Source organism: Podarcis cretensis (genome assembly GCF_951804945.1).
Source record: "Podarcis cretensis genome assembly, chromosome: 2".
In the NCBI taxonomy this organism is placed as follows: domain Eukaryota; kingdom Metazoa; phylum Chordata; class Lepidosauria; order Squamata; family Lacertidae; genus Podarcis; species Podarcis cretensis.
The window spans coordinates 26,596,897-26,619,512 of record NC_137171.1 but is presented as its reverse complement, the minus strand read 5'-3'; the positions used below and the strand labels follow the sequence as shown (position 1 = coordinate 26,619,512).

The window sequence follows — 22,616 nt, the reverse complement described above, 5'->3', positions numbered from 1 at the left end:
AACATAGGCACTACAAACATTTTTACTACCTAATAAAAATATGGCCAGATACCTGTAGCTGAAGAAATTCACACTGACATGTGGGTTTCCTTATCTTTCTCCTTTACTTCCTTCCCTTCAATGCCCTTCTTGCGATTGACAGGAGAAATGCCGCAGTAATGCTGTAGCAGCTGGCAGAATTCTCCCTTCAGTGCTGCTCTTAGACACAGGATTCCATCTTAGGAGTCTCCAGACCAATGGTGAGGAAACTGTGGCCCTCCAGATGTTGTCAAATCACAACTCCTGTCTTCCTTGACATTAGCTGGCTGGGGCTAATGGGAGTTGTCATCCGACAACATCTGGAGTGCCACAAGTTCTGCATCTTTGGGGTAGACATGCCAAAATTATATCTCCTTGGCTCCTTAGCTTGCAATCCCCAAACCAGTTCCCCAGGCTCCTGTCTCCTCCGCTTAACCTTCCCTCAGGTCTATGAACATCAGTGCACTGATTGCTCTATCCTGTTCCTTCAGCTCACCTTTTTCTTCTCCCTGACTTCTTTAGCCACTTTCTGGTCAGTCAACTTTCCAATAATAGCCTACGTGAGATTTAATTCCCAGTCAAGCAGAGAACTATCCATTTTCATAGACTCCTGACTAGGGATGGAAGGGTCTGTCAATTTTGGTTCTCTCTATTTCTCAATTTTCCCATCTTAAATTCAGTCCTGCAGCAAATTACTAGCATTTTAGTGTGCATTCCTCCTAATAAACACATTTTCATATGCAATTTTGAATAATGTCCACATATTATACCACCTACTATAATTCATTATTGTATGCTATTTTCACTGATATATGCAATTTTTATGCTCTGACAGTTAAGTCCAGTCGCAAACGACTCTGGGGTTATGGCACTTGTCTCGTTTATTGGCTGAGGGAGCCGACGTTTGTCCGCAGACAGTTATTCTGGGTCATGTGGCTAGCATGACTAAGCCGCTTCTGGTGAAACCAGAGCAGTGCATGGAAATGCCGTTTACCTTCCTGCCGGAGTGGTACCTATTTATCTACTTGCACTTTGACGTGCTTTCAAACTGCTAGGTTGGCAGGAGCTGGGACCGAACAATGGGAGCTCACCCCATCGCGGGGATTCAAACTACCAACCTTCTGATCGGCAAGCCCAAGGCTCAGTGGTTTACACTACAGCGCCACCTGCGTCCCATCACTTTCCCCTAATGTATGTTTGGGTTTGTTTTGAAAACTTTGGTTGGTTGAAAAATTCAAAGGATGACTTAGTTTAGGTTCTCATATTGTTTCAGAAATGGCAAAGTTCGTAGATAGGTGTGAACTGAGTTGAATTTCACCTCTATTCCTAACCCTTACTGTGAACTTTTTGATGTGGATGCTTGAACTGCTCCATGACTTCACAGTGTTTAAGCCAGGCGATGCATTACCTTGAGTTCTACATATTTTTGGATTCCCTTGGATAGGGGTGCATGAGGATCAAACTTTTCACACACCACAAGATATTGAACTTGACATGAATTTTCTTCCAACATCTCCAGCCATGAAGAAGATATTCTATTGTAGTGTGCTGTGCTATGCTGTGCTGTGCTGTGCTGTGTTGTGTTGTGTTGTGTTGTGTTGTGTTGTGTTGTGTTGTGTTGTGTTGCTGGACCTTTCTAAAATGGCACTGGGATTCTGTTTTTCCACTCCACCCCCTTTAAAAGCAGGTGAATTCAGAACCAAGCTTGAATTATGGTGTGTGTGTGTGTGTGTGTGTGAGAGAGAGAGAGAGAGAGAGAGAGAGATTTCGTTCTGCTGGCTTCACATTAATCCACTGCAAACAGAATGCCAGGGAAGTGAGTTAACCCAAAGGTTTAATCTCCCTAAAGCTGCCCTGAGATATGGTGGAAAGTAAGCTTTGACTTACTAATAGACTCTAAATCTTGCATTGCTACTTCGCAGAGGTAGCTTTTTTCTGTAGCTTGCTTGCTTCCTGATTGTTCTGTCACCAAAAGGGAGAGAAATAGTTCTGCTGCACTCAGAACCAAGATTAAGGGGTGCCTTTTTAAAATAGAGCAGCTAAGGGGAGGGGGGCTTTTCAGTTTTAATTGCTGCCAGGGGGATGTTGTACGGTGAAAACTGCCAGAATCGTTTCCTTTCCTGTTTTGTTTTTCTGCCCACACAGTTTTGCAGTTGCCGATAAACAAAATTCCAAGTCCCAGCAAGAGGGTTTCCCCCTCCTCCTGAATCAGAAAAAAACACCCTGTGCTGAAGAGCGAGCGCATGCTTTGCTGAACTAATAGAAGGAGGTGGAGGAACAGGAGAACTTTGTGACAAGCAGATAGATCTAGATCCACATTATTATTGTTTTTATTCTTGGTCCTTTTGCTGTTTTCTCTGGATAGGGATGTCTTCCTGTCCCGCTGCTTGAGGTGGAATTTGCACATTTACAGCTTGTGCCCTTGTACGGAGGCCAGCTCCAACTCTAGCAGTTTATGCCGCCTCCTCTTATGGCCTGAGGGAATCTCTGTGACTCGGGGGTTAGAGAAGAAGAGCGTGGGGGTTGGAGGCCAGGACTCTTTGACCCTGGAGACCCTGTTGCCTCGCTGCATGTGTGGGCCATTGGCTGAATCATTTAGCCTCACTGTGTGTTTCTGGGAGTTTTCAACTGCTGGGTAACCAAGCTTCCCTCCTTGCCAGAAAGCAGTAACGTGAGGTTTATAAGCCTGATTTTCCCCGATAAAGGATGCTATGTGCCTCTTGGTTCTCTCTCTTCTTTACTCAGCTCAATCCAGATGTAGGTGTGTAAATGTACAAGCACATTCAGCTTGCTGTTTGAAATGGGACGGAGGAAGGTTTGGTCTATAAATCCAATAAAATAATTGTGCGTGGTACCCTTTCATATTGGCCAGAGATGTGGAACCTGTCACCCAGTTCCCCCGGAGAAGGGTTCACATGGAAACACTACTGCCACTGATATTTTTCTAGAAAAAGAGGTGTCGGGACTCACCATGAATGCCTCCCTTGTTCTCCCTCGGGTTACAGACGCTTCAGGTTACAGACGCTTCAGGTTACAGACTCTACTAACCCAGAAATAATACCTCAGGTTAAGAACTTTGCTTCAGGATGAGAACAGAAATTGTGCGGTGGCGACGCAGCAGCAGTGGGAGGCCCCATTAGCTAAAGTGGTGCTTCGGGTTAAGAACAGTTTCAGGTTAAGAACGGACCTCCAGAACAAATTAAGTTCTTAACCCGAGGTACCACTGTAATGGCAATGGCGCCCACCTGAGAGGATTGCCGGAACTGAGCTCACTGGGTGATGTTGTGCCAGCTGCTCCATCTCAGCCTGACCTACCTCACATGGTTGTTGTGTGGATATAAATGGGGAGAACCATGTACACCTCCTTGGAGGAGAATGTGGTATACAAACGTCAGAAACAAAGCAAACAAATAATTTAGCTGGCTTCAGTTTAGTGCTGCACTAATGTTCGTTGCTACTTGCGTCTCCCTAAGCGGTTCCCAGAAAGATTCAGAATCTTATGGGCAGCAGCAAGTGACTCTTGAGAAGACTTCCAAGTGGACAAGGAACCATTTCCCTTTTCTTGCTGCAGTATATTGTGCGCTCTTTTCATGGGAAGGGAAGCAGCAGCTACTGCTGTCTCCAAGGCTGGGATACTGGGGATAACAACTCCAAATGGGAGACAGTTGGGGTGAAAAGTTGCCGCAAACAACCTTTCATTTTTTGCAGCAGCGGTAGTGATGGTGGTATGCAGACATTTCCACCCTGGATCTTGGCATCTGCTCACATTTTTTGCTATGACTGTACTTCGTTCCGAGGCAGAAAACGCTTGACTTGTAAAAAACTGGCTAAAGATTTATTACTGCCATCTCTGGAGCAAGTATTTGAAATCCTGACTTCCACAGCGGCATTCCTGTGCCCCTGTTGGAAGGCTGCTTGGCACCTACGTCTGAGCCTGGGTGGGGCATTTCGGGAAAGAGCTTTGATCTCTCCTGGCAACACACTTTCAAACAAGCCGCAGAAGGAGCAACATTACCTGAGAGGGTGAGATAACAGGTAACAGCTTTCTGCGCAGGGCCTGTGATAATTCTGCTCTTTATGGGGCTTTGATTGCAGCAGGATACTTAGGAGCCCAAGGAAACTTCAAAAGCTGCGCACACTGCCATTGCACCACCTTGTGCAAAGAACCGTAAGAGGGGCGGGCGTGTGTATAGAGGCATGTTTATTACTCTCATTGAGAAATATTTGCACTAGCTCAAATACTAAAGCAGGAAGTAACAGAGTGTTGTTTTCCAGCTTGCACAGTTAGAAAACAAAAGAAAAGAACGGCTGTGCCAAGGTTGGCTTTAAATTTCTCAGCTTCTGCCATTCTTAGGGAAACATGGAGTAAAACAGGCTTATCACTGAATTTGCCATATGAGAATGGAGATAGATACGGGTTCAGCCTTTCTATGCCCAATTAGATATGTAAGGTAAAGGTAAAGGGACCGCCGACCATTAGGTCCAGTCGTGACTGACTCTGGGGTTGCGGCGCTAATCTCGCTTTATTGGCCGAGGGAGCCGGCGTACAGCTTCCGGGTCATGTGGCCAGCATGACTAAGCCACTTCTGGCGAACCAGAGCAGTGCATGGAAATGCCGTTTACCTTCCCGCCGGAGCGGTACCTATTTATCTACTTGCACTTTGACGTGCTTTCGAACTGCTAGTTGGCAGGAGCAGGGGCCGAGCAATGGGAGTTCACCCCGTCACAGGGATTCAAACTGCTGACCTTCTGGTCGGCAAGTCCTAGGCTCTGTGGTTTAACCCACAGCGCCACCCGTGTCCCAATTAGATATGTACTTAATATGGAATAGGCAGATGCGTATCTTGTTTTTCCTTAGCCAATTAAAGGTGCAGGAGAGCCCAGTTCTCACTGTGAAGGCAGTAAATGCTGGTGGGAAGACTAATCTTTTCATCACTCCTGCACCTCGGTTGGCATAGACGCTCCCTGCCGCAACTGTGGAGCTAGGAGCCATGGAGGGAAAGATCACCACTGGCACTATTTGGAAATGCTTGTGTAAAGTGACATTAAAAAGCTCAATGAATAAAGCAGTGGTGATAATCCCAGGATGTATCGCTACCCCTCACAGTTATAGGACAGACGTAATTCACTGTTAATAGTTGGGCAGGTTGCTTTGAGCCACTTCTTCACTGAGACAATTTCATCCTGTCATAACCAGGGGGAGTCCTTCCTCAGGATGAAACATTTTTTGGTGAGGTGGTCAGGAATAATGTCTGCACCACTGCCATTTTTTCCACAGTAGCTAGGAATTCCTTTTTTTAAAAAAAAAAAATCAGCAAAATAAAATCAAAACTGCTAAAGTGACTTTTGAGTCCAGCTGCAATTTAAACAATAATTTCTAGAGCACGGGCACTGAGGAAGGATCCATTTTCCTCAGAGTGAGGCAGAGAGGTGGGTGGGGAGTAGAGAGAGCAAAACTCTCTACCAGTAAGTGACAAGGAAAGTGAAAGGGAGATAGCCCCTTGTCTTGGACCACCTAAGTCAGATCACCAACCACATGGCAAAAGCAGTGCCTATTTAAAACTAGGACCCAAATAATTTTTCAGCATCTTAAATCCTACCACTGAGGCGTGCAACAAGAAACCAGGTATACTTATAGGCAGACACAACTGTGTCCAAGAGTTAAAGTTTCTGGCCTCTGGCTTCACGCTGGTCAAACATTGCCCAGATGCTGGAAGGTATGTCTTGTTAGCCCCTAAAAGCATAACAGAGCCCGCTTGTTTCGCCTGTGAGGGAGTGTGTGTGACGGTTATTTGTCCAAGCTAATTTCCTTTTTCACCACCACCCATTCCTAATTCAGCTTTCCCTCCCAGAATTAGTTCTACTGAGCACAGTGGCAAAGCAGAACCTCTTCCCTCTGGCCTTCTGTTTATCATCTTCTGTCAAGCGCATGCTGTTTCCAGGCAACGGAAAGGAAGTGCCAACTAGGGCCACGTGGTTGTGGCCAGTCATTTCGTGTTAGCATCCTGGGGCAAAGTCTCATTTATTTCTAATCTAATGTTTCTAGGGGAACGACACAGTCAGCGTGTCCCGTACTCCATGCCAGTTTAGACAAAACTGCCTCTCTTGGTTTCTACTTTCCTTGGAACTAGTTCTCATAAGGATTGTGTTTACAGTTTCTGGCTGAATATTTATTAAGTTTCGTAATTTTTTATTTATTTTCTTTTTTTTAAAAAAAAATACACAGCTTAGTCCGAGATAAACTTTGTTCTTTTCATTTCGTTCTACTGATAAAATGTGCCACTCCAAAACTGCGTAACACATTTGGAATATAGTTTGATACAAGATTTAGCCCAACATTTTTCAAGTAGCCTTTTGTTTGGATATGGTGTTTTAAATGGTGGTGGGGGGGGAGAGGATAGATTCTCGCCCCCAACCCTGCTCACTTCCTCCAGTCTGGCATTTCTCAAGCCACATTTATGGACTCATTCTCACAATCCTGCTACTCTGTGTATCTCTCCCCCCCCGCCCCACCCAATGAATGAATAGAGCTTCAGTGCTGCAGCACTAGAGTGCTTTTAATAATGCTGTTTTCAAGGATGTAAGAAAATGAAAAGAATGGAAATGGAAAAATAGTTGTTAAGCACATTAGGACGTAATCAGTTAGCATTAAAATTAATTTTGTGTGATTCATGAATCTGTAAGAGGACAGGGGAGATATAAGGTCACAACTACACCAGTGATTTTTCGGAGGTAAAATGGAGAATTCAGGAGCCTTGACCTGCTTCTTCATTAGGATGTTGTCAATAAGCATCTGTATCTGGGTTATTTTTTTAAAGAAACTGCCTGCTTTTTAATTTGCTCTTATATTTCCTTCCCTCATGAGCAGTGTTAGAAACTCAGACATATAAGCTAGGTGCCAAATGGCTTCTTAAACCAGGGTTACAGTTGCCAAAACAGAATGCCTTGTTGCCATTTGGGGGGCCAGGCAGATCGAAAGTTGTATTTTCCAATATGACTTTTTGGTTCCTGAACTTCATTCTGATTGTGCAGAGAAAATAAAACGGATAGAATTCTACAGGATGTGTTGCTTGTGTATGAAAACAGGCCAGATTCAAGGATCCTCAGGCATGCTCCTCCAGATGGTGGAGACATCAGGTGCCATCCTGGTACCCAGGCATCTTCACTTGGTCACAAGTGGCTGATAGCCAGGTGCAAAATGCACCTGGTGCCTGGCGAATTTCGAACGCTGCTCATGAATCCAATTCGATCAAGGAATCACTCCCTCTTGTGAAAATTCTGCCTTTTGTGAGTTAGGGTTGCTCAGAATGAAACTTCTACTGCTTACAAGCTTGTCTGCCATTATCATACATGATAAGTATTCTGGCATAACAGATGCTCCTATATAATATGTGCTGCTCTGTTTCTCCTAATTAATTAGTCCCAGCTCACTGTGAAATCTAGTTAAAATGTGTACTATGGATACACTTGCATCTGCCCATTTTCATAAGGGTGTTTCAGTCTCCCTCTACACATTGGCTATGATTTGGATGCTACTTGTGCTTTAGATTCTGGTTTATATTCCTAGTTCCTTAAACCATATTCAGCTTGAGTTTTCCAGTTCAGACCCAACCTAATACAAGCCAGGATCTCAGCACTCAAGCCAGCATGCAATGGCAAGGAGAAGGCCAAGGGTAAAGCTTGTAGCTGTGGTGCTGATCTATGGCATTGTAATACCTGGTTCGAAACCTATGAACCCAACCACTATAGTGACATTACCCATCTGTTTGAATTCAGATTCCTGTAAATGGAAGGTGGTGATTTAAAGGGTGAAAGAAAGTGATGGGAGATTTTCTATTTCCATGTCCCCTCACTTTGAAGTTGCATCTTCCCTTCCAGAATTGGAGCCAGACCAGGGCTGGTGGCTCCAAGGAGGAAAATCACAACTGGGGAAAGGGTTATGCAAGCTCCCTCTGCCTGCTCTTTAAAGCACACAGTTTATAGGAATTAAGAAGCATCTTGCTTCTAACACACCAATTTTGCCACTATCACGTCTAGTTCACTGCATAGTCTAGGTCACAGATGGGCTCTCTGCAACCCTAGAGCTACATGGGACCTTCTGCCTAATTTTATCTGGTCCTCAGCCTAATTTCAAAAGCCCTCTGCAAGTGATCAGGCCTTTTGGTAAGGAAGAAGTAGAAGACAGATGGATAGCTAGATACATAGAAACATGCAGAGATACATAGATTGATACATAGCTAGATACATAGATATGTTTATTGTTGTTTAGTTGTTTAGTCGTGTCCGACACTTCGTGACCACATGGACCAGAGCACGCCAGGCACTCCTGCCTTCCACTGCCTCCCGCAGTTTGGTCAAACTCATACTGGTAGCTTTGAGAACACTGTCCAACCATCTCATCCTCTGTCATCCCCTTCTCCTTGTGCCCTCAATCTTTCCCAACATCAGGGTCTTTTCCAGGGAGTCTTCTCTTCTCATGAGGTGGCCAAACTATTGGAGCCTCAGCTTCAGGATCTGTCCTTCCAGTGAGCACTCAGGGCTGATTTCCATCAGAATGGATAGGTTTGATCTTCCTGCAGTCCATGGGACTCTCAAGAGTCTCCTCCAGCACCATAATTCAAAAGCATCAATTCTTCGGTGATCAGCCTTCTTTATGGTCCAGCTCTCACTTCCATACATCACTAATACATAGTTATATGGATACATAAATCAACACATAGATGGATACATAGATACAGATACATAGATGGATACATGGTAACACAGACAGGTAGGTGCATCGATGGATACAATTTTGGAATATAGTGGTACCTCGGTTTACGAACTTAATCTGTTCCTGAAGTCTGTTCTTAAACCAAATCCGTTCTTAAACCGAGGTATACTTTCCCTAATGAGGCTTCCCGCTGCCGGTGCCCTTCCACCATTCGGCTTCCGTTCGTAGACCGAGGTAAAGTTCACAAACTGGAACACTACTTCTGGTTTGCAGAGTTTGTAAACTGAATAGTTCGTAAACCGGGCTGTTCGTAAACTGAGGTACCACTGTACTAAGGTAGCAGAAGGAGGGAGGAAAACAGGGATGAAAGAAAGAGAAAGGGCTCTGACCTGCCAGTCATTGACTTTGGCCCTGCTCATAGCCAGAATGCTTCCTCTGACAGATTTTCTCCAACAGATCCCCCTGGATAGAATATACAGCTGTCCATCCCCGATTTCTACGACCATATGTTTGGTGGCTGTTCAATATCAAGCTGAGGTCAGAGTTAGCCCTCCAGAGTCTTGCTATTGAAGTGGATTGTTCTGCTAAAGCAAGAGCTATGCATGTCAAAATGAAACACATATATAATTTATTTCATCTGTCAAATGTTAAGTGCCTTTGTCAATGGGAGAAAGAATGTGTAGTTCCATTGTTTTTTTTAATAGCACAATGGTTTCCATAGCAAACTGACCATTGCTTCTTATTTCTTTTCCTGTAGGATCACATGTCTAAAGAAGAAGGTAAGCAGTGCACAGAGGACGCTGACAGAAAGGCTAAGATGCAGAAGACCCAACTGTTTGTGCAGAAAGGACCTCACCTGATGGAGGAAACCTCTTTGGAAATGTCAGGAACGCTTATGCTTATGACTTGTAGTCCACCAGCTGCTAAGATCCGAAACAGATGTCTGGTGAAGAGAGGAGCTCTCATCTCATGATCAGCAGAAGTGGAGTATGGGATCTTCAGCTAGCAGAATACTGGGTCAAGCTACCTCACCAGTATCTGTTCATAATGAAGCAAGTTAACTTTGGTTTGTTTCCCCTGGTTTACAGTTTCCAGATGTTCCCTCCTTTTCCGCTGTGCCTGTACCTCCACCAGAGACCAGAAAACCACTTGGGGAAAGGGAACAGCCATTTGGTCCAAACAGGAGTATATGCCACACACACACACACCCTTTGTTGTTGAAAGATTCAAATATGGCAATGGAAATAGCTGTGAATTTTCCCAGTGTCCCCTGCATCTCTTATGCCTCTTCTTTCATTGCCGATTTAATGATTCAGTGGAAGATCAGGATGCCCAGATGATCAACGGGAAGATTGGAACAAGAAGATGGTTTTGTTGTTGTTGTCCTGATGTATCAATAAAATCATTTTTTTTTAAAAAAAAAAAGAAAATTGGACTATATATACCCAGTGTTGGGGGCCCACAGAATTTAAATCTGTTCCTGGGGAATTAATGGTCAGTTTTACAAATTTTACTGTGAGTTGTCACATGGAAACCCAGGAAATACAAATTGTCATTCTTCTGTCAAAAGGAAATTATAATTATAATGTCACATATACTTATACCGAAGAGTCCATCTGACATACAAAAGACAGCCTCAAATGAGCATGGATAAGCATGGGAAGTTTTATTGTTTCATGTTTTAATTATTTTGTTGGGAGCTGCCCAGAGTGGCTGGGGCATACTAGTTGGATGGGCATCATATAAATAAAATTATTATTATTATTATTATTATTATTATTATTATTTTACTGGAATAAGGTGAGAATGCATTAGAACTGTACCTTTTCTAAGTGAGGTTGTAAGAGAGATGAAAGTAAATTTCAGCTTGTAAAGTAGCTGAAAGCAGCCTTCTGCAACCCCCATCACCCTCAGGCATTATGGACAGCTGTCAGGCATGAGGGCAGAGGCATTTTTAGGGTAGTTGCACTGGACACCGGCACCACAGGGAGCGCTTCAACAGTGATGTTGAACGGAACACAGAAAGGCTCCATTTGGGAGACCAAAATCTGTCACTGATGAAGGGAGTCTATTTGGGTTTTTTATTCAAAGTGTTGATCCTGACCTTTAAAGCCCTAAATGGCTTCGGTCCAGTATACCTGAAGGAGTGTCTCCACATCCATCGTTCTGCCCGGACACTGAGGTCCAGCGCTGAGGGCCTTCTGGTGGTTCCCTCACTACGAGAAGCGAAGTTACAGGGAACCAGGCAGAGGACCTTCTCGGTAGTGGCGCCCGCCCTGTGGAATGCCCTCCCATCAGATGTCAAAGAAATAAACAACTGTCGGACTTTTAGATGACTTCTGAAGGCAGCCCTGTTTAGGGAAGCTTCTAATGTTTGATGCATTACTGTATTTTAATATTCGACTGGAAGCCGCCCAGAGTGGCTGGGGAAACCCAGCCAGATGGGCGGGGTATAAATAAATAAATAAATAAATAATTAAATAAATAAATAAATAAATAAATAAATATTATAATAATAATAATAATTAATTAATTTAACAAAATGTATACTGTAGGAAAAACTCTGAGCGGTTTAAATAAAAGATTTAAATTATCAATGTAAAAGCAGGTATTTTAAAATCAACAATAACTAAACAAAGAACTAAAAATCCAACCAGCTCAGTTGGTGAGAGCCTGATTGCATCAAGGTTGCAAGAATTTAAAACAACTGGTCAGCAACAACAAAAATACTACAAAGTAAATAAGAGAAAGAGGGGGAGTGATTTCAAAATAAAAATACCATAAAAAGCAAAATACAGACTCGTACCAATGTTAGTCATACCCATAATGACTAGGTCCATTATTATCAGAGGGTCTGCTCTGAATAGTCATTGGATACAGCCCACAGAAACATCTGTGTGTCAGGGCAGAGCCCAAAATATCTGTTTAAATTGGTAACTGAGTTATAAAAGGGCGTGAATGCAAAATAATCTCCTGGCTTTATTCAGGTTTTCTGACAGATCTCTTGGCTGCTCTCCTGGGTACATGGAAGAGTTTCCTTTGTGGTGGAATTATATGTTTCCCCATCAAGTGAGTTGACCTGAGCATTTCATGATTACCAAGAGTTCTGTTGTGGCTTGCTGGGGATTCTGTTAAGGGATCATATAGCTGTTTAGAAAGAGGAATGATTATGGGAAGCAAAAGTATGTGTTTTATCGTGCATTTGACAGTGGCATATTCAAGGGCAAGGAGGGCAACAAGCTATTAGAAATACTGTGCTATCTCTCCTATGATGCCCTTCTGTGGAAAAGGATATGAAGTTCCTGGTTGGTGAGCATACACTTTCAAATGCAGAAGGTCCAGTGATGAAAATGTTCCCTTGCAAATGTGTGTTTTCTGTACTACCAAACAGCAAAATACACCAAATCCACAAATCTCAAAGGAATGTGGGGAAGTTAATGTGCTCAAAATTGAGTCACTTCTTTATTCAGGATACATTCCTTTTAAAAAGCCAAAACCAGGGCTCTATCCAGATGGTTACTTTTCAAAAACTTGTAGAGCCCTCTCAGTCTGCAGTCCACATGCCTACTTTTCATGGGTCCAGCCGTGATATCTGGTTGTCATGAACTGGCAGGATGACAGGCAAGGCAGAAGAGGATCCCGACGAGGGGTGTAGCTGGGACTGGGACACACCGGGGCAAGTGAGGGATGGGGAAGGAAGTACTCACAGGATGGCGGAGGGTGGTGAGGGATGGGCGTCAGTGCACAGGAACCAGAGCAGCAGGACCAGTCACTAGAGCCATAAATATGGCAGGCTCTGAGGTGTAAGGAGCTGTGGGAGTGATGCTGTAGGAGGCTGAGACAGGCAAGGGCCCACAAGCCAGTTCCCAGCTGGCCAGTTGAGGCTGGGAAGAGGTATGTGATTCCTCAGCTGAAGTCGGCTCAGAACAGGTGAGGGTCACCTGCCTCATCAAGCTCAAAGGCTGCAATCAGGCCAAGTATAAAAGGGAAGCAGAGCTGAGGGACTGTGTCTGCTCAACTGGACCTTGGCGTGGATGTTCCTGGGCCTCTACAGGACTGTGCTCTGGGTTTAACTCTGGATTGTATCCTGACTTCTGGACTTCAGACTTGGCTACTTGGATTCATAGAATCATAGAATCATAGAGTTGGAAGAGACCACAAGGGCCATCGAGTCCAACCCCCTGCTAAGCATTGACCTTGGACTGGCTGTGGCTTGACCCCTGGACTTTGGACTTGACATACTGACTTGCTGCCAGGTAGGCCAGGGGTTTAGGATGCTGCTCAAAGCAGTTTTAACATACCTCGTAGAAAGCTTTGAGCCCAACTGTGAAAATGCCAATCCCAGAAGTATGATCAGCACTTCAGCACATACATGCCACGTTTTGCCTAAATTGTTGCTGGTTACTGCTAGATAGGGGACATGGGTGGCGTTGTGGGTTAAACCACAGAGCCTAGGACTTGCTGATCAGAAGGTCGGCAGTTCGAATCCTGAGCTGCCGTTGCTTGGTCCCTGCTCCTGCCAACCTAGCAGTTCAAAAGCACATCAAAGTGCAAGTAGAAACCGCTCCAGCAGGAAGGTAAATGGTGTTTCCGTGTGCTGCTCTGGTTTGCCAGAAGCGGCTTAGTTATGCTGGCCACACAGTGGCGTAGTGTGGGTTGTCAGCACCCGGGGCAAGGCAAGTAATTTGCATCCCCTAACCCATGGATTTGCGCCCCCTACCCCTACCTCTACCCCTAACCCCCAGATGTTGCGCCCGGTGCGGCCGGCCCCCCTGCACCCCCCATGCTACGCCACTGTGGCCACATGACCAGGAAGCTGTACGCCGGCTCCCTTGGCCAATAAAGCGCGATGAGCACCACAACCCCAGAGTCGGCCATGACTGGACCTAATAGTCAGGGGTCCCTTTGCTTTTACCTTTTTACTGCTAGATAGTACCCATGGTGATCAATTTGTTTTAATATTCAATTTTTGGTTTTGACTATTGCTTACCAAGCTTTAACATGGAAATTAAATGTCAGATTTAATGACAGATTCCCAGCAGATTCCCAGCAATATTTGTTAGCATTGTTGTTGCATTCCTTGGAAGAGACTCATGATAGTCAAGTCTGCTCTTCCCTTTAGGCTGTGAATTTTCCTTAGACTTTCCTCTATCCTGACACATCATCTTAGCCGGACAAAGTCTTTCCTGACCTTTTAATGTATTTTCCTGCTGTGATAGTCCTCTTATGGGTTGTAATCCCCTTGTGAATTCCACTATGATCCACTATAGGCAGGGCTAGCAAAAAGTGGAGTAAAAACACTATACTGGAAGTAAACACAGAACAACCTCCACTCACTGTATGCACTACATCTGACTGAAGCTACGTGATGCAACCAAGGAGTTCTGGCTCCAAGCAGTACTTGGGGACAGAAACTGCCTGTGTGTGATGCCTTGAGTTCCAACATGGAAGAGAGGCGATTAGAAATGTAATGGTTCTGACCAGATGGAGATAAAGATTTGTGGTTGCCATTCTGATCTGCTATTGATGATTGGTACATACAGCAGTGTTACCAGTTCTGCATTACATTATCATGATGTTTTAAGTGATTTTTCCTTTTATGAAGTATTGTGCAATTCATTCTGAGAGTTCCTGCCAGAACGATGGTTCTTTCAATCAGAAGATCGGAAGAGTGTCGATTTCAGAGTTCTTTGAGGCATGCAACATGCTTTTTGATGGACACATGATCCTTGGTGCACAAAACTCAAGTTTCTGGTACTGCCTGCCATGTTTGCATCCCTGCGGTTAAATTTGAACTAACACGACTTCGAGCAGTGCTGAGAACCAGCACTACGTGCACCTTGGCTTTGAGATGAGAGATCACCAATTGTTACAGCGACTCTGGAAGTCTGAGATCCTTTTTTGAAGCCCTTCCTTGCTGGCATGCACACACAAGCTGTACCTGTGTAGACTTGCCCAATATAGCCGATGTTTTTATGCAGCATCATACCCAACTGAAACGGAGGAAGATTCCTTCAAGGACAGCACTGTATGGTTTTATTTCTTTCCTCCCCTCTTCAATGTCAAGGCCAACACCCATCGTTCATTGAAGAAGACTGCATCCCTGTACAGCATGGTAATGAACAATTTCTACAAAGGGAAAGGCTGTTTGCAGAGCATATCAGCTGCACAATCTCAGCTATTTCAGGCTGCCTGCTCCTCGAGGTTCATCTGCTTGGCAGGACTGCAGGGACTGTAATGGCAGCAGTGCATATATATATATGAATATATATGAATATATATATATATATATATTCATATATATCAGAGGCATCAGCTGCATGGCAAACACATGCAAGGCAGAAGTTTCTGGTTTTTTAATAATGATTTTTATTAAACCTTCCAAATTATTACACAACTCCAATCATATAAATCTTTTTTCTGTTGTTATACATTTTCTTCCTGGCTTCCTGTCCCTCCTTCCCTGGTGTTTATTTTTATTCCCCCTTAATTAGCTGCATTAAAGCACATTTTTCTACCCCCCTAATCCATTCTCTATGTTCTTCCGTTGCTCAAATCCTGCATATGTTTTCATATAAGAATGATAATTTGATAGGTAGTCCACCAATGGTCTCCATTCTTCTATTAAAAGATCAGTTTGCCCTCTTATTTTAGCACCCAGTTTCGCCATTTCTGCATAGTCCGTCAATTTCATAAGCCGTTCTTCCTTAGTTGGAAGTCTCTTCATCTTTCCATTTTTGACCATCTAAAGTTCTAGCTGCAGTTGTTGCATACAAAGAAAAAGGCTACTCAGCTTTTGGGGAATCTCCATCCCTATTATCCCCCCCCCCAAGGCTTCGGGTTTTGGGAAATGGTCAGTTTAAACATCTTTTTCAATTCATTGTATATCATTTCCATAAACCCTTGGCCTTGCCACAGGTCCCCCACATATGCACTGTTCTGACTCTGGGCCCCACCTCCTTTTCCCAGTGCAGAGCAAACAGCTTGGCATCCGAGTACTGCAACAAAAATCAGTTGGAGGTGGCAGGCAGGTTAGCACCAGCGAAAGCAACAGGCAGCGGGCAACAGCATTGCCACCACACCAGTGGCAACCAGAGGCCAAAGAATGTCCTCTGCCATGCTGAGGGTTGGGCAGGAGCCCTGCAGTCCATTTTTAGCAGCATTGCCACTCGGCTTATGTGGAGATGGACAGAACTGGCAAACTCAAGCTATCAAGGATGGATGAGGAAAGAAGAGGATGTGGGAGCTGCATAGCCATTTATCTGTGTCACTTGGAGGAAAAGCAGCTGAATATTCTTGTTAATGAGCAAACAAACCTTGGAAGTGCAGATAAACCCAGTGGGATTTATAAGTTTGCTTTTGTGGAAGGCAAATATTAACCTGCAGTTAGAGTCTGTCCCCATAGCTACCTTCTTGTCTGCTTAAGGACTTGGGCTGTCTGGTGGCCCTTGCCTCCAGCAAGGGCATGTCTGTGTGGAACTTTTTCAAGGACTGACTCTTTTGACAGCTGAGAGGACAGCCAAGCTGCAGAGACTTCCTGTCCTCTGAACTGATCCCTCAATGTGACATCCCTGTGGAATGTTAAGCAGGTGATTCCGATCCAGAAGACAGGGATGGGGAACCTCAGGCCTAGGAAACAAATGTGCCCCCCCCAGGCCTCTCAATCAGGTCCTTGAAGAAGAAGAAGAGGAGTTTGGATTTGATATCCGCTTTATCACTACCCGAAGGAGTCTCAAAGCGGCTAACATTCTCCTTTCCCTTCCTCCCCCACAACAAACACTCTGTGAGGTGAGTGAGGCTGAGAGACTTCAAAGAAGTGTGACTGGCCGAAGGTCACCCAGCAGCTGCATGTGGAGGAGCGGAGATGCGAACCCGGTTCCCCAGATTACGAGACTACAGCTCTTAACCACTACACCACACTGGCTCTCACCTTGGGACCCTCCCAAGCCATATCTCTCGCTGCCCTTCCTTTGCACACTCCGAAGGATTCCAAATGACTTTCTCTGGTTCAAATGTTTTCTTGAACTGTGATACATGCTTTGGATGGCATGTGGCCTCCAGAATAAGGTTACCAGACGTCCCTGTTTCCCGGGGACAGTCCCCGGATTTACAAATCAGGTGAAAAGTGTCTCCAGATTCATTGAAAAAAATCTGGTAACCTTACTCCAGAAGTAAGGTTACTCGGGCAGCAAAGGGTTCTCCATCCCTTCAATAAGGCTATGAAGTCTCACCTAGCTCTGCCCAACCAGCTATGGGGAATTCATCATAGAGCTTGCCTGTCACTTCTGTGGTTTCCTAGTATTCTGCCTCTGAACATATAGCTATCATAGCTAACAACCACTGATACCCCCCTGTCATTTAGCCTCCCAGTGGACCCTCTGCAACCATTCCTGATGGGTCCATATTTCTCACATACTTGTCTCAGGCCAGCAAGGAGTAGGGCTGGACTCGTATATCAACTGCGGCTGGGAAATGGAAATGATGGGAAGCTGTGTTGTTGCTCTCGCCTTTCCCATTGTAAAACGCCTTTCTTGGCTGCATCTCCTCCTAGCTTTGGGGTTGGGCTTTCTACTAAGAGCAAACTGCCTAGGGCCCTATGAGGTACTGGGAAGAAATGGTGGCATGGATGCCCTGCCCTCCAGGGGTTCTCCACCTAAACTCTGCTTTATGAAGGATATGACACGTTGAGTAGGCCTCAGAGGGATGGCACAGCCAAGAGGGCGGCATGCATTTAAGATATAACCTCGAGGGACCCGAGCACCCATTTCCCTGTGAAACAGTTTGTGCCTATATCTCTATTTAATTATGTGGAACAACATTAGCAGGTTTTATTGTTCTGCAGAGAGCAGAGTGTGGTGTAATGGTTAAAAAGTGTTGGGCTAGGACTGGGGGAGACCTGGGTTCAAATCCCCACTGAGGAAATAGACTCCGGATTGGAAATGGGGATTTTTATGCTCTTAATCACAGATTCCCACTTTTAATCTAGTTTAGACTTTCTAGAAAACACATCAACTCGTATTTGAAAATGTAAGCCTCTAAATGAAGAAGAAGAAGAAGAAGAAGAAGAAGAAGAGGAGGAGGAGGAGGAGTTTGGATTTGATATCCCGCTTTATCACTGCCTGAAGGAGTCTCAAAGCGTCTAACATTCTCCTTTCCCTTCCTCTCCCACAACAAACACTCTGTGAGGTGAGGCTGAGAGACTTCAGAGAAGTGTGACTACCCAAGGTCACCCAGCAGCTGCATGTGGAGAAGCGGGGAACCAAACCCGGTTCACCAGATTACGAGTCTACCGCTCTTAACTACTACACCATACTGACTGTATTAAATGATACCATCTTGGATGGCTTGAGTGCTGCCCTAGTGAAAGGAAATCAGAGCACATTGACACTCTGCATGGTCTTAACTTCTTTTATAAAAAAAGGAATAATGGAATGTTGAGGATGTGTTGAGGTAGCAGAGAGAGAAAGAGGCTGAAATTGGGTAGGGGGTTAAAACCATATCCTGTTATCAACCTTTGTTGTTGTTGTTGTTTAGTCGTTTAGTCGTGTCCGACTCTTCGTGACCCCATGGACCAGAGAACGCCAGGCACTCCTGTCCTCCACTGCCCCCCGCAGCTTGGTCAGACTCATGCTGGTAACCTCGAAAACACTATCCAACCATCTCGTCCTCTGTCGCCCCCTTCTCCTTGTGCCCTCCATCTTTCCCAACATCAGGGTCTTCTCCAGGGAGTCTTCTCTTCTCATGAGGTGGCCAAAGTACTGGAGCCTCAGCTTCACAATCTGTCCTTCCAGTGAGCACTCAGGGCTGATTTCCTTTAGACATACCAAATAGCATTGCAGGGGGTCCTTTCCATCTCTACAATTCCATGATTCTATGTACTGCTCTGCTCCTCAGTCCCTATTCTTTCCTTCTCATTCCCGCCTCCCTTAGACTTTTTCTGATTCCACTACTCTTGAAAGTGGAGCAAAACCTGTTTCCCAACCTTTTCTAACCAGGTCTTTCCCTTGACATAGGTTGAAGCTTTTTATGTGAATTGGGTCAGGTTAAAAGAGTCTCTAGTAAAGGATGGATGATGATGATAATAATAATAATAATAATAATAATAATAATAATAATAATAATAAAAAATAATAATGAGGTTGCAGGGCTCAGCTCCCCCTTTGCGTTCTCTCTCTCTCTCTCTGTGTGTGTGTGTGTGTAAGAGAACTGCTCTTATTTCTCTGATCCCTGAAATCGGCTCGTTGTGGAAATATCTTGACCCAAATATGCGGAATTAAACTACTGGTTTCAGCATTACATACCACAACAGAGAAGCAAAGAGTATTGCTATTTGTGCCATGTCTCTAGCCCATGACGAGAGCTCTCCAGAAGCCAAAGCGAAGGAAGGGTTCACTCTGAGTTCACAAGAGGAAGGGTAACTTGAGTTTTCTGCCCAACCTCATTTAAGACAATGCCAGGTACGGTTACAAGGCTATTAGTAACAGTAAATAGTTACCTTTTCCAGGTAGCCTAGTTGCTTGAAGTGGACATGTCCATCATTGATGCCAAATGCTGTGAACAGATTTCTTTTCCTCTGTGCCTCATGCTCAGAAATCGTACACATTGCAGGTTCCAACATCTCTTATTTTAATACATCGCAAATGTCATTTTCCTGTGGTTGGATTGCATGCCAGCTCCTGTAAACACTGAAGGGTAGTTTTGTACAGAAGCACATGACTGCTACTTGCATGTGCCAGTGGTGTATGTGTGTGCATGCTGTATTGATGGCCATCTCCCCTCTACACCATGGTCTCACTCAGGTGAGGTCTGTTGTCTTATCTGACCCAAACACAGACATCCCTATACTCAAGAGGCTTGTTCTAGACTCCTGTAGTTGCACCGGACTAAGGATGGTGATGTGCAAATTGATGTGCCTTCAAATGTGAAGCTAACTGAAAACAAATATTTTTTGGAGGAAAGAAATTGGGCGTCCAATTTCTGCCCATGGTTCTCAACTCAAAAAAACTATTAAGCAGGTATCCTTATCTAGATCAGGGCAAACGTTTCTGAAACTCAAAGGTGTTTCCAAAGTAGTTCGTGATATGTCAAGGAACATTGCAATTCTGGTGGTAGTGGGGATATTCTGCGGGATCTAACAATTCCACTCTCCTAAAGTTTTCCTCTGGACTGTGGCCACAGAAAAGACAGAACTAGTTTATAAACTCCAAACGCCAAAAAACTGACAGTCTTGGAACTAGTAAATGACAAGGAAAGGACAAAAGTCATATGAATGAATTTGCAATGCTGGCTGTTCACACAAAGCATATTTCCCCCACTGGTTACGTTGCAGTGTTTCACCCCCCGAGCTTTCTTCCTCCAGCTATTTTCTGTTCTTTCCAGCATCATCTGGCGTGTATGTTTACCAGGGACTTGTAGATGCTCTTCTACTTATTTCCCCTCTGGGGCTCATAAAGTCCATCTGCTGGAGGAGCTGCTGGTCGGCTCCGGGGGAATTCCCAGCCCTTGGTGTGGTCCCTTGTACTGATGATTTGCAGATTCCGATGCAGCATGTGTTCTGCTACACTGTTTGTTTTGACAGCTTAACAATGCCTGGTTCAGCAGCTGCAGGTGTGCGCAGAGATGCCTCTGCATGGGCTCAGAAGGAAGTGTGTATAAAAGCTGAAAAAAGGCCACAGCCAATATCCTCGGAAAACATTTCAGCGTAGGCCTTAGTGATACTTTCCCAAAATGTGCATTCATTTAATGATGCTTCATATCAGTGATGTGCTTTACATCCTGGTTTAGACCACAGTGCCACCCGCTCCCTGAGCCTCTTGGGCTTGCTGATCAAAAGGTCAGCGGTTCAAATCCCCACAACAGGATGAGCTCCTGTTGCTCGGCCCCAGCTCCTGCCAACTTAGCAGTTCGAAAGCACGTCAAAGTGCAAGTAGATAAATATGTACTGCTGCGGCGGGAAGGTAAATGGTGTTTCCATGTGCTCTGGCTTCCGTCGCGGTGTTCCATTGGGCCAGAAGTGGTTTAGTCATGCTGGTCACATGACCTGGAAAGCTGTCTGTGAACAAATGCCAGTTCCCTCGGCCTGAAGCGAGATGAGCACCACACCCCATAGTCACCTTTGACTGGTCTTAACCATCCAGGGGTCCTTTACCTTTACCTTATATCCAGGGTGTAGATAGCATACTTTGAGTAGGAAGAAAAAAGATTTAAGTTTCTGTCCCTTCTACATGTCATTCAGAGTCTTCCGCTGCCTTGCCTGGATTCTCTTTCCTTGACTGCATTGAGGCTTGTAAGGCCACTGCCTAGCTGAAGCTAAGAAGGTCTAGGCTTGGTCCATGTCTGGATGGGTGATTTCCTGGGAACCACATGTATACCCTCTTGGGTTCCATGATGGAAGGAAAGTGGGATATGAATGTAAGCAAATAACAGGATATACATGAAGAACACATTTCAAAGTAGAGTTGGAATTGTAGAGTTGGAAGGGATCCAAATTGTAGAGTTGGAAGGGATGTAATGCAGGACTCTCAACATGGAGTTCCCCATCCAATCTGAAACCATACCAGACCCTGCTTAGCTTTGCCAATGTGCTAGCAGTTTTATTGCTGTGCCACCAAGGTGCACCATAGATATGGCAGCCACCAGGAGCAGCTAGGACCACACAATAACTGAGCCACACAAGGATGGTAGCCAAATCTTGAAAAATTATTTATGCACTTCTATTCTTATTTCAAAGAACTCACGGTATTGCAAACGTTTCTGTCTCTGACCCCTTTCACATTTTGAGCTCACAACAATCTTAGGAGGGAGGGAGGTCAGGCTGAGAGATATTGAGCTCTGTGGCTCATTGGGGATTTGAACAAGGCTCTCCCCAGCAGCCAAACCACCACATCATGCTTGATTGCCAAGGTTGCCTTCTCTGCCCCCCTGATTGTTACCCCATTGTTTCCCATCTTACCACGGACTCTCCTTTGTGGTTTCTGTATCCTGTTACAGTGTTTACATACAGGCTGCAAGTTACGACATCTAATAGAGCTCTTTTTAAGTGCATGGGGCACTTTGCAATCATTAGCTCATCCATCACAGTCACAAGCAGCCCTGGGAGGGAGAGAGGTCGCCTTTTATTAGTCTCACTTGAGGTAAGGGGGAAATGAGACTGTAAAGGTGTTTTCGCACATCACAAAACCAGCACTCCTTAGCGACTGCTTGGCTAAATTGCTAAGTTGCCCAAGGCAAATCTTCTAATGTTCAACATGAAGCTCCATCCCCAGATTGGCCCTACCTGGGCAGTTTGCTCTACATTTTTCCAGGAGAGCCGTTTGAGTGGCTGATCCATGCCAGTTGAAGAGGCATTCAACCTTCACAATGGCAACCCAGACAGTTGTTTGCCTTAAAGCTGAGCTCCGTAAATAATCAAGGCTGCAGGATTTGGATTTGCTTTAGTTGACAAGCAGTCTCAGACTAGACATATTTAGGGCTGCCATGTGTCCTCTTTTTTCCAGGACATGTCCTCTTTTCCCATGGCTATGTAAAATGAGAGTCGTCATAGCAATCCATAGTTAAAAGCAGAAGTTGGCAAAGGTGTCCTCTTTTTTGCTCTTCGAAATACAGTGGTACCTTGGGTTACGAACTTAATTCGTTCTGGAGGTCTGTTCTTACCTGAAACTGTTCTTAACCTGAAGCACCACTTTAGCTAATGGGGCCTCCCTCTGCTGCCGCCGCCGTGCGATTTCTGTTCTCATCCTGAAGCAAAGTTCTTAACCCAAGGTAATATTTCTGGGTTACCAGAGTCTGTAACCTGAAGCGTCTGTAACCCGAGGTACCACTGTATGTCAACCCTACAATACATTGGCATCCTGTGCAAATGCCACTGCCTATTAGTCTCTAGAGA

At 44.8% G+C, this 22,616-nt stretch overlaps 1 long non-coding RNA gene across 1 annotated transcript in view; it reads left to right on the top strand.

Annotated features, from left to right (window-relative positions):
* The window catches only part of LOC307210127, a 106,282-nt gene extending 95,778 nt beyond the window's left edge, over positions 1-10,504 (top strand). Inside the window, exon 2 of the long non-coding RNA XR_013835848.1 lies at positions 9,489-10,504. This is a non-coding gene — a long non-coding RNA (uncharacterized lncRNA). The remainder of the gene's footprint in view (positions 1-9,488) is intronic.
* The last annotated feature ends 12,112 nt before the right edge of the window (positions 10,505-22,616 follow it).